This window comes from Ahaetulla prasina, chromosome 3 (assembly GCF_028640845.1).
Source record: "Ahaetulla prasina isolate Xishuangbanna chromosome 3, ASM2864084v1, whole genome shotgun sequence".
Taxonomy (NCBI): Eukaryota; Metazoa; Chordata; class Lepidosauria; order Squamata; family Colubridae; genus Ahaetulla; species Ahaetulla prasina.
Window position 1 is genome coordinate 43,605,758 of NC_080541.1, and position 12,089 is coordinate 43,617,846.

The following is a 12,089-nucleotide window of genomic DNA, read 5'->3' on the forward strand; positions in this document are numbered from 1 at the left end:
AAGATGTATGAAAGAGATATGTATGATTTGCCAGATGGGAATAGGCCTTTTTCATTACAGGATATTAGAGGGGGTGGGTTGAAACCCTTCTATCTCAAGTGACTAAAAATATGATAAAATGGTAGAACTGCATATGCATACTCTACATTTATAGAGCATATGTTGTCCAGAAATCCACCCATATGAAGAAAAGCAATTGGCAATTACTGGAGTAGCACAGCAACACAGGCCTATGCAGCTATTCCCAACATAATTCATAGCCCATAAGTAATTGTGTTAAGAGACACAAACAAGTTTAAAATGCATTTACAGAGCGAAACATTCTCAATATAAAATAGAGTAGATAAATACAAGGGACTGCAATACAATACAATCAGCCTCTGCAGCTTTTCCAAAATTTAAATATGGTAACAAATTCCATTATCTTTATACTAATATCAAACCCACTACTCTAATATCTCCTCAGCATCTCTAAACATCCCAAAATAAATAGCAAAATATCAAATATCGACTATGCTGCATTGAAAGGTTCATATTGGAGAAGGCAACCTTCCGATAATCTGGACATTTTGAGCTTGACACATAACCAACATTGATTTTGTGCCAAGACAAATGAAATGTATTAGTATAATATGCTGTAAGAAATGAATACAAAACCGCTGTAGCCACTGCAGTACACAGGCTGGAATTTCTGGAAACTCTTATAGAACAGTAGTCCAATCTATATGTGAACAGGATAGCAGTTAAGCTTTGATGTGTGGCTAGCAGGCACACATCAAAACTCCTAAACTAAGCCGGGTTCTCTATGGACTAGCTCCTGTACCCAAATAATGATTCAGGACTTTCATAGTTGATTTGGCCTTTATAAGAACCAAAGAGAAAAGGCTAGGCATTCACTACATATAACCAACTCCAAATTGTCCATAGGTTTTGTCAGACATTAAACAGCACAATGAAAAAGCAGATTCTTTAAAATTAAAGGAATTTCTTCTATTAGGATTGAGTATATACTCCTAATAATCATGTATCTTATACTTTAAAAATGAACATTTTTAGACATTTCAGCATTGTAATACCACAGTTCGTATCTTTTCAAAAAAGAAATTGTTCCTATTATTGATTCAGTATTATTTTAATTAAGTCTATCTTATTCACATTTTCAATTTCAAATCAACAAAAAATGTTGAGTGAGGGGTAGTTGAAAGGCGAGTTAAAAAATTTTTACCCCCATTTTACAGGTACTGTAATACAGGTATAACATAATTTGAAATATAAATTTATTTATTTATTTTTATTTATTATTCATATTTATATACCGCCCTATCTCCCAAAGGACTCAGGGCGGTTTACAGGCATTTAAAAACAGATAAATACAGTCTAAAAACAATTTAAAAACTTATTCTAAAAGCCTAATAATTAAAAATATAAGAATAAAACCCAATTTAAAACCCGTAAATTAAAATCTGCGCAATTAAATAAGTATGTTTTAAGCTCGCGGCGGAAGGTCCGAAGGTCCGGAAGCTGACGAAGTCCTGGGGGCAGTTCATTCCAGAGGGTGGGAGCCCCCACAGAGAAGGCCCTTCCCCTGGGCGTCGCCAGACGACATTGCCTCGCTGACGGCACCCTGAGGAGTTCCTCTCTATGAGAGCGCACGGGTCGGTGAGAGGTATTCGGTAGCAGTAGGCGGTCCCGTAGATAACCCGGCCCTATGCCATGGAGCGCTTTAAAGGTGGTCACCAAAACCTTGAAGTGCACCCGGAAGGCCACAGGTAGCCAGTGCAGTCTGCGCAGGATGGGTGTTATGCGGGAGCCACGAGGGGCTCCCTCTGTCACCCACGCAGCCGCATTCTGGACTAACTGTAGCCTCCGGATGCCCTTCAAGGGGAGCCCCATGTAGAGAGCATTGCAGTAATCCAGGCGAGACGTCACGAGTGCGTGAGTGACCGTGCATAGGGCATCCCGGTCCAGAAAGGGGCGCAACTGGCGCACCAGGCGAACCTGGTAGAACGCTCTCCTGGAGACGGCCGTCAAATGATCTTCTAGAGACAGCCGTTCGTCCAGGAGGACGCCTAAGTTGCGCACCCCCTCCATCGGGGCCAATGACTCGCCACCGATGGTCAGCCGCGGATTTAGCTGACTGTACCGGGATGCCGGCATCCACAGCCACTCTGTCTTGGAGGGATTGAGCTTGAGCCTGTTTCTCCCCATCCAGACCCGTACGGCCTCCAGACACTGGGACAGCACTTGATAACCGTTGGGGTGGTCCGGCGTGGAAAAGTACAGCTGGGTGTCATCCGCATACAGCTGGTACCTCACGCCGAAACCACTGATGATCTCACCCAGCGGCTTCATGTAGATGTTGAACAGAAGGGGCGAGAGGATCGACCCCTGCGGCACCCCACAAGTGAGGCGCCTCGGGGCCGACCTCTGCCCCCCTGTCAACACCGACTGCGACCGGTCGGAGAGATAGGAGGAGAACCACCGATAGACGGTGCCTCCCACTCCCAATCCCTCCAGCCGGCGCAGCAGGATACCATGGTCGATGGTATCGAAAGGACCAGGGCAGAGGAACAACCCCTATCCCTGGCCCTCCAGAGATCATCCACCAACGCGACCAAAGCCGTCTCCGTGCTGTAGCCGGGCCGAAAACCGGACTGGAACGGGTCTAGATAGACGGTTTCATCCAGGTGTAGGGGAAACTGATATGCCACCATACTCTCTACAACCTTCGCCGCGAAGCGAAGGTTGGAGACTGGACGATAATTACCTAAAACAGCCAGGTCCAGGGAAGGCTTCTTAAGGAGGGGTCTCACCACCGCCTCTTTCAAGGCGGCCGGAAAGACACCCTCCACCAAAGAAGCGATCGTAATCGCCTGGAGCCAGCCTCGTGTCACCTCCTGAGTGGCCAGCACCAGCCAGGAGGGGCACGGGTCCAGTAAACACGTGGTGGCATTCAGCCTACCCAACAACCTGTCCATGTCCTCGGGAGCCACAGGGTCAAACTCATCCCAGACAATGTCACCAAGACCACCCTCGGGCGCCTCACCTGAGTCACCGCAATTTTGGTCCAACCCGTCCCGAAGCTGAACAATTTTATCGTATAGATAACCGTTAAACTCCTCAGCACGTCCCTGCAGCGGGTCATCCCGCTCCCCCTGGTGAAGGAGGGCGAGTCACCGAAACCAGGGTGGCTGGGCGGTTATCTGCCGACGCAATGAGGGAGGAGGCGTAGCAACGCCTCGCTTCCCTCAATGCCACTAGGTAAGTCCTAGTATAGGACTTCACTAGTGTCCAATCAGCCTCTGAACGGCTAGACCTCCAGGAGCTCTCTAGGCGTCTTCTCCGGCGCTTCATCCCCCTCAGCTCCTCGGAGAACCAAGGAGCCGGTTGGGACCTGCGCCGGGTCAGAGGCCGCAAAGGCACGACACGATCTAAGGCCCCCGCCGCGGCCCGTTCCCAGGCCGCAACAAGTTCCTCAGACGTGCCGTGAGCCAGACCCTCAGGAAATGGCCCAAGCTCCGTCCGGAACCTCTCTGGGTCCATCCGGCGCCTGGGACGGAACCAACGCATCGGCTCCGTCTCCCTGCGGTGTTGGATGGCGGTCAGAAAGTCCAGGCGAAGGAGAGAGTGATCTGACCATGACAAAGGAATAATTGGGAGAGGTTTCCCCACAAAATGAATAACAACTGTAGAAGAAGTATTTTCTTCTGAAGAGCAAGAGAAAAGAATAAATTCCCTCCACCTGCCTTGTTAATTACCTGTTAATTACCATATTTCTCAAGGTGGACCTTTTGCATCTTTTCTTTGCTATATGCCTACTTTGTCCCTCTTTATTATAGGAAAGTGGGTCTCAATTTTTGAGCCATCTCAACTCCATGTCACAAAAAACAGAGCTCTATCTCAGTACCACTGTTTTAGCCAGCCAGTTCATTTCAACCAAAATGTTTTTTCCCATGCTGGACACCCCTTTGAAGAGCTGCTTCATCAAAGTATTAACGCACCTTTTCAAATCACATAGTCTAATTAATGAATGCAGAGCTGTATGATTATTTCTTGGCAATTGCTTTCCATAATGATTGGAGTGGAAAATTTACATTTATAATGAATTTGGGACTGAATAATCTTCAATACTCTGTGCAACTGAAAAAGGTGTGACAGTATCAAGAAAACCTGAACCTTTCTGTAGCATTTCTCTTGTTTTGCTTTTTAATTTTTACATTAAATGTGCTGAATTCAATTCTGTTATTGTAAAAAAAGATTTGAAGATCTCAGAAGAATCCAAACTTTATTTTTCTTTGCTCAAGTTTATATTTGGGGCAATATTACTCTCCTTTTTACGATCCTATAATCCCTGATTATTAACTGGGATATTCACTGAAGAAAAGAAATGGTTAATAGTTTGCTTGTTTGTTTCTTTAAAACACATCCCTTTAGGATTAAAAAAAAGCATTTGTTAATGTGAAATACCTATTTTTGTGGTTATTGTTTAAGATATTAGACTTGCACCTGTAGACTTTCTTCTTTAGGAATAATGCATAATTATTAATAATCTCATGCATTAGGATTCTATATTTGTTTGCACAAAATAAGAAAGGACTATGTCAAGTCCAATCTCCCTGTTATTTTCAGACATCTAAATTAAAGATCCTTGAAGGTTGTCAGCATTTGCTTGAAAGTATCTCTAATGAATGGCAACTCATCACCTCAACTATCTTATTTGGTAAATGGTAAAACTTCTGTTGAACTACTTTTACTGTTGGGAAGCACTTATAAAGCACAGTGATTTCTTGGTAGTAGGCAGAGTATTGTAAAAGAAGTTACTGTTGAAATATGAAGTATTAATGTTTTTACCAATCAAAAACAGTTTCTCAATACAATCAATTTATAATACTGGGTTGTGAAGTTTTGAACTGATTTTGTAATTAAAGGGGAGGAGGGGAAAATGCAGGTGACTGCTTAACATCAGTAAGCTTATTAAAAATCATGCTCACAAAGAGTAGGCCAGATATTGGATCCAAATCTCAAAACATCGCATTCATGAGGGTTTAAGCTTAAATCAATTTCAACTATTAAAGTATAACATTAGTGAAATGTTCTGCCCATATAATAACGTGTGTGTGTGTGTGTGTGTGTGTGTGTGAGAGAGAGAGAGAGAGAGAGAGAGAGAGAGGGAGGGAGGGAGGGAGGGAGGGAGGTAGCATAAATGCTTGAAAATTCTAAGTGTTACTGGTCTAATATAGCTGGAAAAAGCTAGTCTGCAGATTATTGCTGTTATATTTTCCTCCATTGCAACAAGAGGATTAAACAGCACATTATGAACAAAGGTCAGCAAATGCAGTTATTTTGACCTACCTTGAATACCAACACTATCCTATGTTCTTGGATTCCTTTAACCTGCTTATAGCATCAGAGATGATGACATTGTTTCTACTATAGTCAGAGAACAAAGCTAGCCCTTACAGCATAGTATGCAGTAAATCCAAGGATAAAGCCTTGGGTATCAAGAAATCATCCTTTTATTTTTCAAACCATGAGAAATCAGAACAAATAATCCAATTTAATATGGTAATAATATAATAGGATTCAGTATTATACAAGCAGACTTGCATGAGCATGATGGATTTTTAATCTGCCTAACACTTCACATTATCAAAATCTATTCTAGAAATATGAAAGAACATCTGCAGATTTTGAGAATGGATGGGAGCTGAAATCAACTTGCCTAGTTTCATTAGCAAAAGCACAGAACTGGACAACAACCAATACATTCATTTACCATCCAGTAATAACATAAGAAAGCAAAATATGATCTGCTTAGACAACTATTTGATTGTGACTATACAAGTTTCAAAACATTGATAATAATGTCTTTAAAATCCTTTGTAATAGAAGACTTAGAACAATATTTGAAAAAGATTCAAAAATCATGATCCCATGGTTGACTAACTTCCTTTGAGAGTTTTGGTTTATAATACCTTCCATGTTGGAAAATACAAAGCCACTACATTTCAATTTATTTCATGATCTCTTTTCACTGAATCCTGCTCTGAGTGAAAACCATAATTTGATATAATTATTCTCCAAATATTTGCCGCTATTTCAAAGGAGCCAGTAATTTCTTTTCAAGTTCTTTGGGGCAGACACTTGGCAAGATGAGATGACATGTCTGCATCACTGGTTCAGCACATTTTAAAAATGTTTTTAAAAGTATATATACTTGTATAGATTATTCAGCAAGAATTACATAGGCTAATAGAAAGCTCAAATCACAAAAGAATCAAGCAACATATGATGAGTAGAGCAGTCTCATTTACCTTGACAATTAAGGGCCAAAAGGAGAAATGTCCTGCCAAGTAATAAACTAATGCACAATTAAATGAATGTACATCAAAGTACCTTGTTCCTCAAAGAAGTTACTGCATTTGCCATTTGCCTAACATTAAGGTGGGAGAGGGAGGACAGCAGAAATGAGCTAAAGCAACTACTACTATTTGGTTCAATTAAATTATATTTCTGAATCTAATCACAAGTGAGGGGGTGCTAGACTATAAATCCTAAGCAAGCATATCAAAAGCACATCGAAGTTTGTTTTACTTCAATTTAACTCTTCCCAGACATGCCTGTGATCACTCCATTATTCATATCCCATCATTCCTCAGCCCAAGAAATTTGTCTTCAGAGCAGTGTCAGCTATTTCTATTTAGTGTTGAGGAGGAAAGAAAACCTCATAAAGTCTGGAGAACTTTTACTTTTCATAGCCAGATGGCTATGATTTGATTAAGTATAAACCTTCCTATTAACCTAGAGGAAAAAAAACCCAGCTCAGTAGTCATGCCAATAGTTTGGCATCTTCAGATAGAAGTAGGAAAAAAATCCTCTCTAAACCATGCCAATACTGAATCTGTGCTAAGCCTCCAATATACTATGTCATGGTTTACTAAGTAAACCACTATTGGTCAGGGTCACACCACAGTTCAAGCAACATGTTTGGCCATAAACTACATTTCGTCTAAGCAGGTTATGTAAACCCAGCCAGTATAATGCAATTTCCTCTATTCTTAACTCATCTACCATATAACCATTTAATAAGTTTAGCAGTGTTTTGACACTTTTCTTGTCCAAATTTGGCAGATTAGCCATTCAGCATAAAAGCTTTTGACTCATCTGGTATATTCGACTTTCCAATTTAAAAAGGATCATGCTTCAAAATTGAGAAAAAGAAATTGAAATTGGAAGGTCTTTTTGCATACTGGCAGCTTTGCCAGCCACAAGTGGTTCTCCCTAGTATTTGAGAATATTTTTCCTTATTCTTCAAATAATGTAGTATTGTAGCATCCTTTAAACTCTCTGAATAGTTTTACAGCTGTTAAGTTACTAATGGGAACTTCATGTGTTTGTGCCCAGTGTAAGTGCTGTCAGGAAGGAACCAAATGTCAACCAGAGGTATGCAGCAGTAGCCATAAATATTCCTTTGAACATTTACCATCTGGAACCCTAGATTACAGCTTGACAAAGAGCTGGACTAGCTTAAGGGCATTTTCCCTCCCCCTCTTTTAAAGAAGTCCCATCAGGTCAGTGATTTAAAAACATGGTTTCACATTCAATTTCTTCTACCTTGTCTTGTCAAATAGAAATACAGCACCCAGGTTTTTTGGAATTCGCAAAGAATATTATAAGGCTGCAATGATTGGCACGTTTAGCAACAGATGAAATTCCATCACTTATACTGCTTAGATTTGCATTCTCTATTATGCCATGGTGGGTTTTTCTAAGTTTGAACTTTATGCATTGTGCCAACCTTGCTACCACATGCTGAACTATAAGGTGTGGGTTTTGGTTTAAGTTTTGTTTGCATAATATGCTAGCCTTTAGTTAACTATGAGTGATGAATTAACAGAAGAAGACAGTGACTCATAACTAGCCACATTGATCAACAAGGCAGTCATGTTTTAGCCTAGTGTTTTGTGTAACCAAACCAAATACTTTTTTTTAAACAGAATGTTTTTTGCCAGACCATTTTTCAACAGAATGATTTTTAAAAAAAGAAAAAAAACACGCCTTAGCACATGCAGTAAGAGACTTACCTTTGAAATATATGACCCAAGGTCAGCTAATAAACTTCAGTTGTCCGGAATATAGCTAGAAAGAAAGTTACACAGCATCAGTACACAAATGTCAGGCTTACCATTCCTGCCCTTGTTTTAACTGTGTGGTTATCAAATTCTAAATTTTCACCAAATTTAGGCTTTTTTGGAAACAACTTACTATGTTTCTGTATATCTCTCATTGATGCATGGATGCCATAAATTTACAAGTGATCTTCTTGTCAGTGTTAGTATCTAGGAAAGTTTACATCACATCTTTGAGTGGAGTGGGAAACTAACGACTTCATTTTAGTCATTTAACTCAACTAAGCAGTTTCTGATTCAAACACAGACACATACTTCTGGAGGAGTTGTTTTTAAGGATATTTTCTTCCAATGGCATGCATCAAAAATGAAAGCCAATAAATATATTTGGAAGGGGAGGCTGATATATCAAGTTTCACCTTCAAGCTGCTGTACAGATTCTTTGATGTTTGGTCAAATGCCAGAATCACAGAACATTCAACAGACCCATATCCCATAATCTAGCTGACTAAATAATTTTTCCGAAAGTACACAAACTTGAGCATTTCATGCACAGGAAATTCAAGTTACAAAGGCAGAGCGAGATGATGGGGTTTCTTCTGTATTCATGGGAAAATGCAGGAATTATATACATTCATAATTTGGGTGAATTATCATTTAGCAACACATTAATAGGTTTGTTGGCTTTTGTATTCTCTGCATGAATATCTACCCTAATTCTAACCTATCCAATTAGCATCCCTGAGAATTCTACTTATGCTCCCTTCACCTCTTCCCTCCTTTGCAACCGCCTTTTTAATGAGATATTAGAACACTTTAAGAGAAAGCATTGCATCACAAGACATCTAGTGGAAGTTCAGGTAACCAGGCATCCATGCCCAGTTAGGTTTCTGCTTCTTTAATCACCATGTTAAAAAAAATCTTTCAAGTTTAATTAACACTTCAGATAGATTGCTTAGAATCTATAACTACAGCTAGGTTTTATGATGATGCTACCTAAGTTTGCAGCCACTGGTAAAACTTTCAGAGACCTTTATATGAATTACATCCCACTGCTGTGTCACAGCTGCCTGGGGAATTTCTCCACGCTGCGGGGCAGTTGCTGCCTTTAATCTCTCCCTCCCTTTACGTGGAAAACCACGCGGAAGCTCTGCCAAGACCCCGGCATCCCCTCCACTAGCCTAGTCCTTTTTTTCCTTTCTTTCTTACGGGGAACAAACACTCTTACTATCTTCCAAAGTCAAAGAAGAAACGCGCGATGCTCTACTGCCCATTTCAACAGCCTTTATAAATTACCCCCTCTCCAAAAAGGGCCCTTTCCCGGAGAAAAACGTGATGACTGGGGGTAACTCGTTTTAGAAAAGTGCGTGCACGTAGTCGGAAGGTGTATCGCACCCCAGCAAAACCAGTGGCGATATGAAGTTTTTTTCCCCGCATCAGAAAGCTCAGAAAAGCAGAGAGAGAGAGAGGGAAGGGAGGGAGGGAGGGAAAGAGAGAGAGAAACAGAGCGAGGGAGGGAAAGAGAGAAAAAAAGAGAGAGAGGCAGAGAGAAAGAGAGAGAGGGAGGAAAGAGAGAGAAACAGAGAAACAGAGCAAAGAAGGGAAAGAGAGAAAGAGAAAGAGAGAAAAAGAGAGAGATACAGAGAGAGGGAAGGAAAGAGAAAGAGAGAGGCAGAGAGAAAGAGAGAGAGGGAGGGAAAGAGGGAGTATACAGGCAGGCACCTCAGGCTGCTCCACCGCCTCTGCGAAGAGCTAGCTCCACAGCGGCAGCACCGAGGCGGCGTTTGACAAGTGGACCACGCGCGCGTCCCATTCAAACAGGAGGGGGAGCGGGAGACACGGGAAGGAGGTGAGGGAAGAAAAAGGGGAGACTCGCCCTGCGCCCCTTTACCTGGAGAGCCTCTGCTGCTGCTGCGTGCGAGGTGGGGGGAAAGGCGCCCTCTTTCGCGCCCCGCTCTTCACCCACCCCCACCCACCCCCAAGCGACGGAAAACAAAAAAGGCACCTTGGCTGATGAAGTTGGGAAGAGGAGACCACACAGCTCCGGGTCGGCAGCCTTCGGCTCCCCTAATCCCCACTCGAACGCGATGACACGCTAACCCCGACCATCTGTTGAAACACGTCCTCGACCCTCTCGGCGCGGCGCTGTGTCAAGTCGCGGCTGCCCAATCGCCGGCGCTGGATGGCTCCGGAGGCCAGGCGGGGTGGGGATATGTGGGGGGGTGGGGGAAGAGGGAGGGAGAGCGCGAGGGAAACAAAAACAGGCTGGCGATCGGAGCGCGCCCTCCGCCAAGTAACCTGAGAGTCACCGCAAGAAAAAAGCGGCTGTTAAAAAGAAAGTGGGCGGGTTTGTAGGGGGGTAGAGGGGAGGGAAACCCTCCCCTCCCCCCCGCGGGGGGGGCGGGGGGGGGGGGACGGGCAGCGGTCGGCGGTGACGCGGAGTGGCGTCTCCCCAATTCTTGCATTCCCCGGGGAGCCTCCGTGTTCGCTGCGCGAGAGAAAGTGCGCGCGAAAATCCTCAGCGGCCGTGGCGATGCGCGGAAAGCCCATTGAGAAAGTGACGGGGGAGGTCAGAGAAAACGTCCCTCTGTGGGAGGAAATAAAAAACAGGAGGAGAAACTTCTCCTGCTGCTCTTTTGCGCCAACCTGGGGATATTAGCATTGCAAAATCCTAATCCGGCCGCTTGCCCTGCAGGACCGAGGGCGATACGTCCTGATCTTCCAAAGAGGAAAGGGGTGTGGGTGGGGGAGAATCAAGTTGGCTTCTTGCCCCATATACAGGTGTAAATTCAACGCGATGCGCTCCCAACATCAATCCGGCCAGGACTGAGTTCTGCAGTTGCGTTCCTTTTTCGTAGGATAGGCGTTACTGAAGTCAGTATGGCTCGTTTTGGGGATCAGTTTACAGCATTGCTCCGTGCGCTTATTGTACCAACAAGGGGCTTTATCGGAGTGGGGGGGAGGGCAACCAGTCGTGACCCCGGTACTTATTTAAAATTAAGCAAACAATATAAGTCAGTTTGCTGCAGTGGTTAAGGCTAGAAATGGGGGTGATTGTGTTCTAGTCTCCCTTGGGAAGAAAAGCTACCTGTGTAATTTTGGGCCCATCTCTCTCTCCTTTACTTGAAATAACAAACAATTGAAATAACATTCCAGGAAAATTACAGTTGTGGACTCTTGTGTGGGACTGCAGCCTATATTTCTTTGTAAAGCAGATCTAATCATCCTAATAAAATATAGATTATAAAATCTGTAAACCAATAGGATCTTTTTGACATGTTTTCTAATACTGTAGCCTAATGTGAAAAAAAAAGATTTTAAAAAAAAAAGGTTGTGGGTTTTTCTTACATACCAAAGTGTCTTAACACTTGGGTTGAATCTGCATTTCACATGTTGGTAACTGTTGAATTTCTTTGAACTGGAGAATTCTAAAAAGAGAACTGTCATTAAAAATGCAAATCTAATTTGTACATGTGAATTGTTTTAGATGCTTTGTGCACATTTTTTCTAAACATTTGCTTGATTTGTAAAATCAATGTGTCTCAATTAAACGTATTTTAGATTCACCAATGCTATTTCATAAAACATTGAAGAAAGTATGTTTTTTTTCCTGATTAGTAAGTGACATGTAAATGGAAAAAATGAATATTTCCTGATTTTATTTGCTTCTATTTCTTCCCAGAAGTGATTATGTGACCTCTGCTTCAGCCTATTAAAAGAACAGTGCTTTCACAAATCTGTAGAAACTAAAACACAGTCCCTAATCTTCTAAACTCAGATAAACAAGGAACTGGACAATATTTTTGAGAAAGGCAAGGTCAAAATGATAAAACCACAATGATAAAACTTTGTTGAGTAGTGCCAATTAATGCCAATTAATGCTATGAGACAAACTTTATTTCTTTTCTTAGTGGAATATGGTCCATTTGGAAAACTCTTAAGGCAGTTTAAAAACTAATT

At 42.3% G+C, this 12,089-nt stretch overlaps 1 protein-coding gene across 3 annotated transcripts in view; it reads right to left on the reverse strand.

The window, feature by feature from the left end:
• The window catches only part of SULF1 (sulfatase 1), a 108,400-nt gene extending 98,032 nt beyond the window's left edge, over positions 1 to 10,368 (reverse strand). For all 3 annotated transcript variants that reach the window (XM_058177241.1, XM_058177240.1, XM_058177239.1), the window contains exons 1-2: positions 10,135 to 10,368; positions 8,085 to 8,139 (exon numbers count right to left, since the gene is read on the reverse strand). The gene's annotated coding sequence lies outside the window, so the exon portion shown is untranslated. The remainder of the gene's footprint in view (positions 1 to 8,084; positions 8,140 to 10,134) is intronic.
• Between the last annotated feature and the right edge of the window lie 1,721 nt (positions 10,369 to 12,089).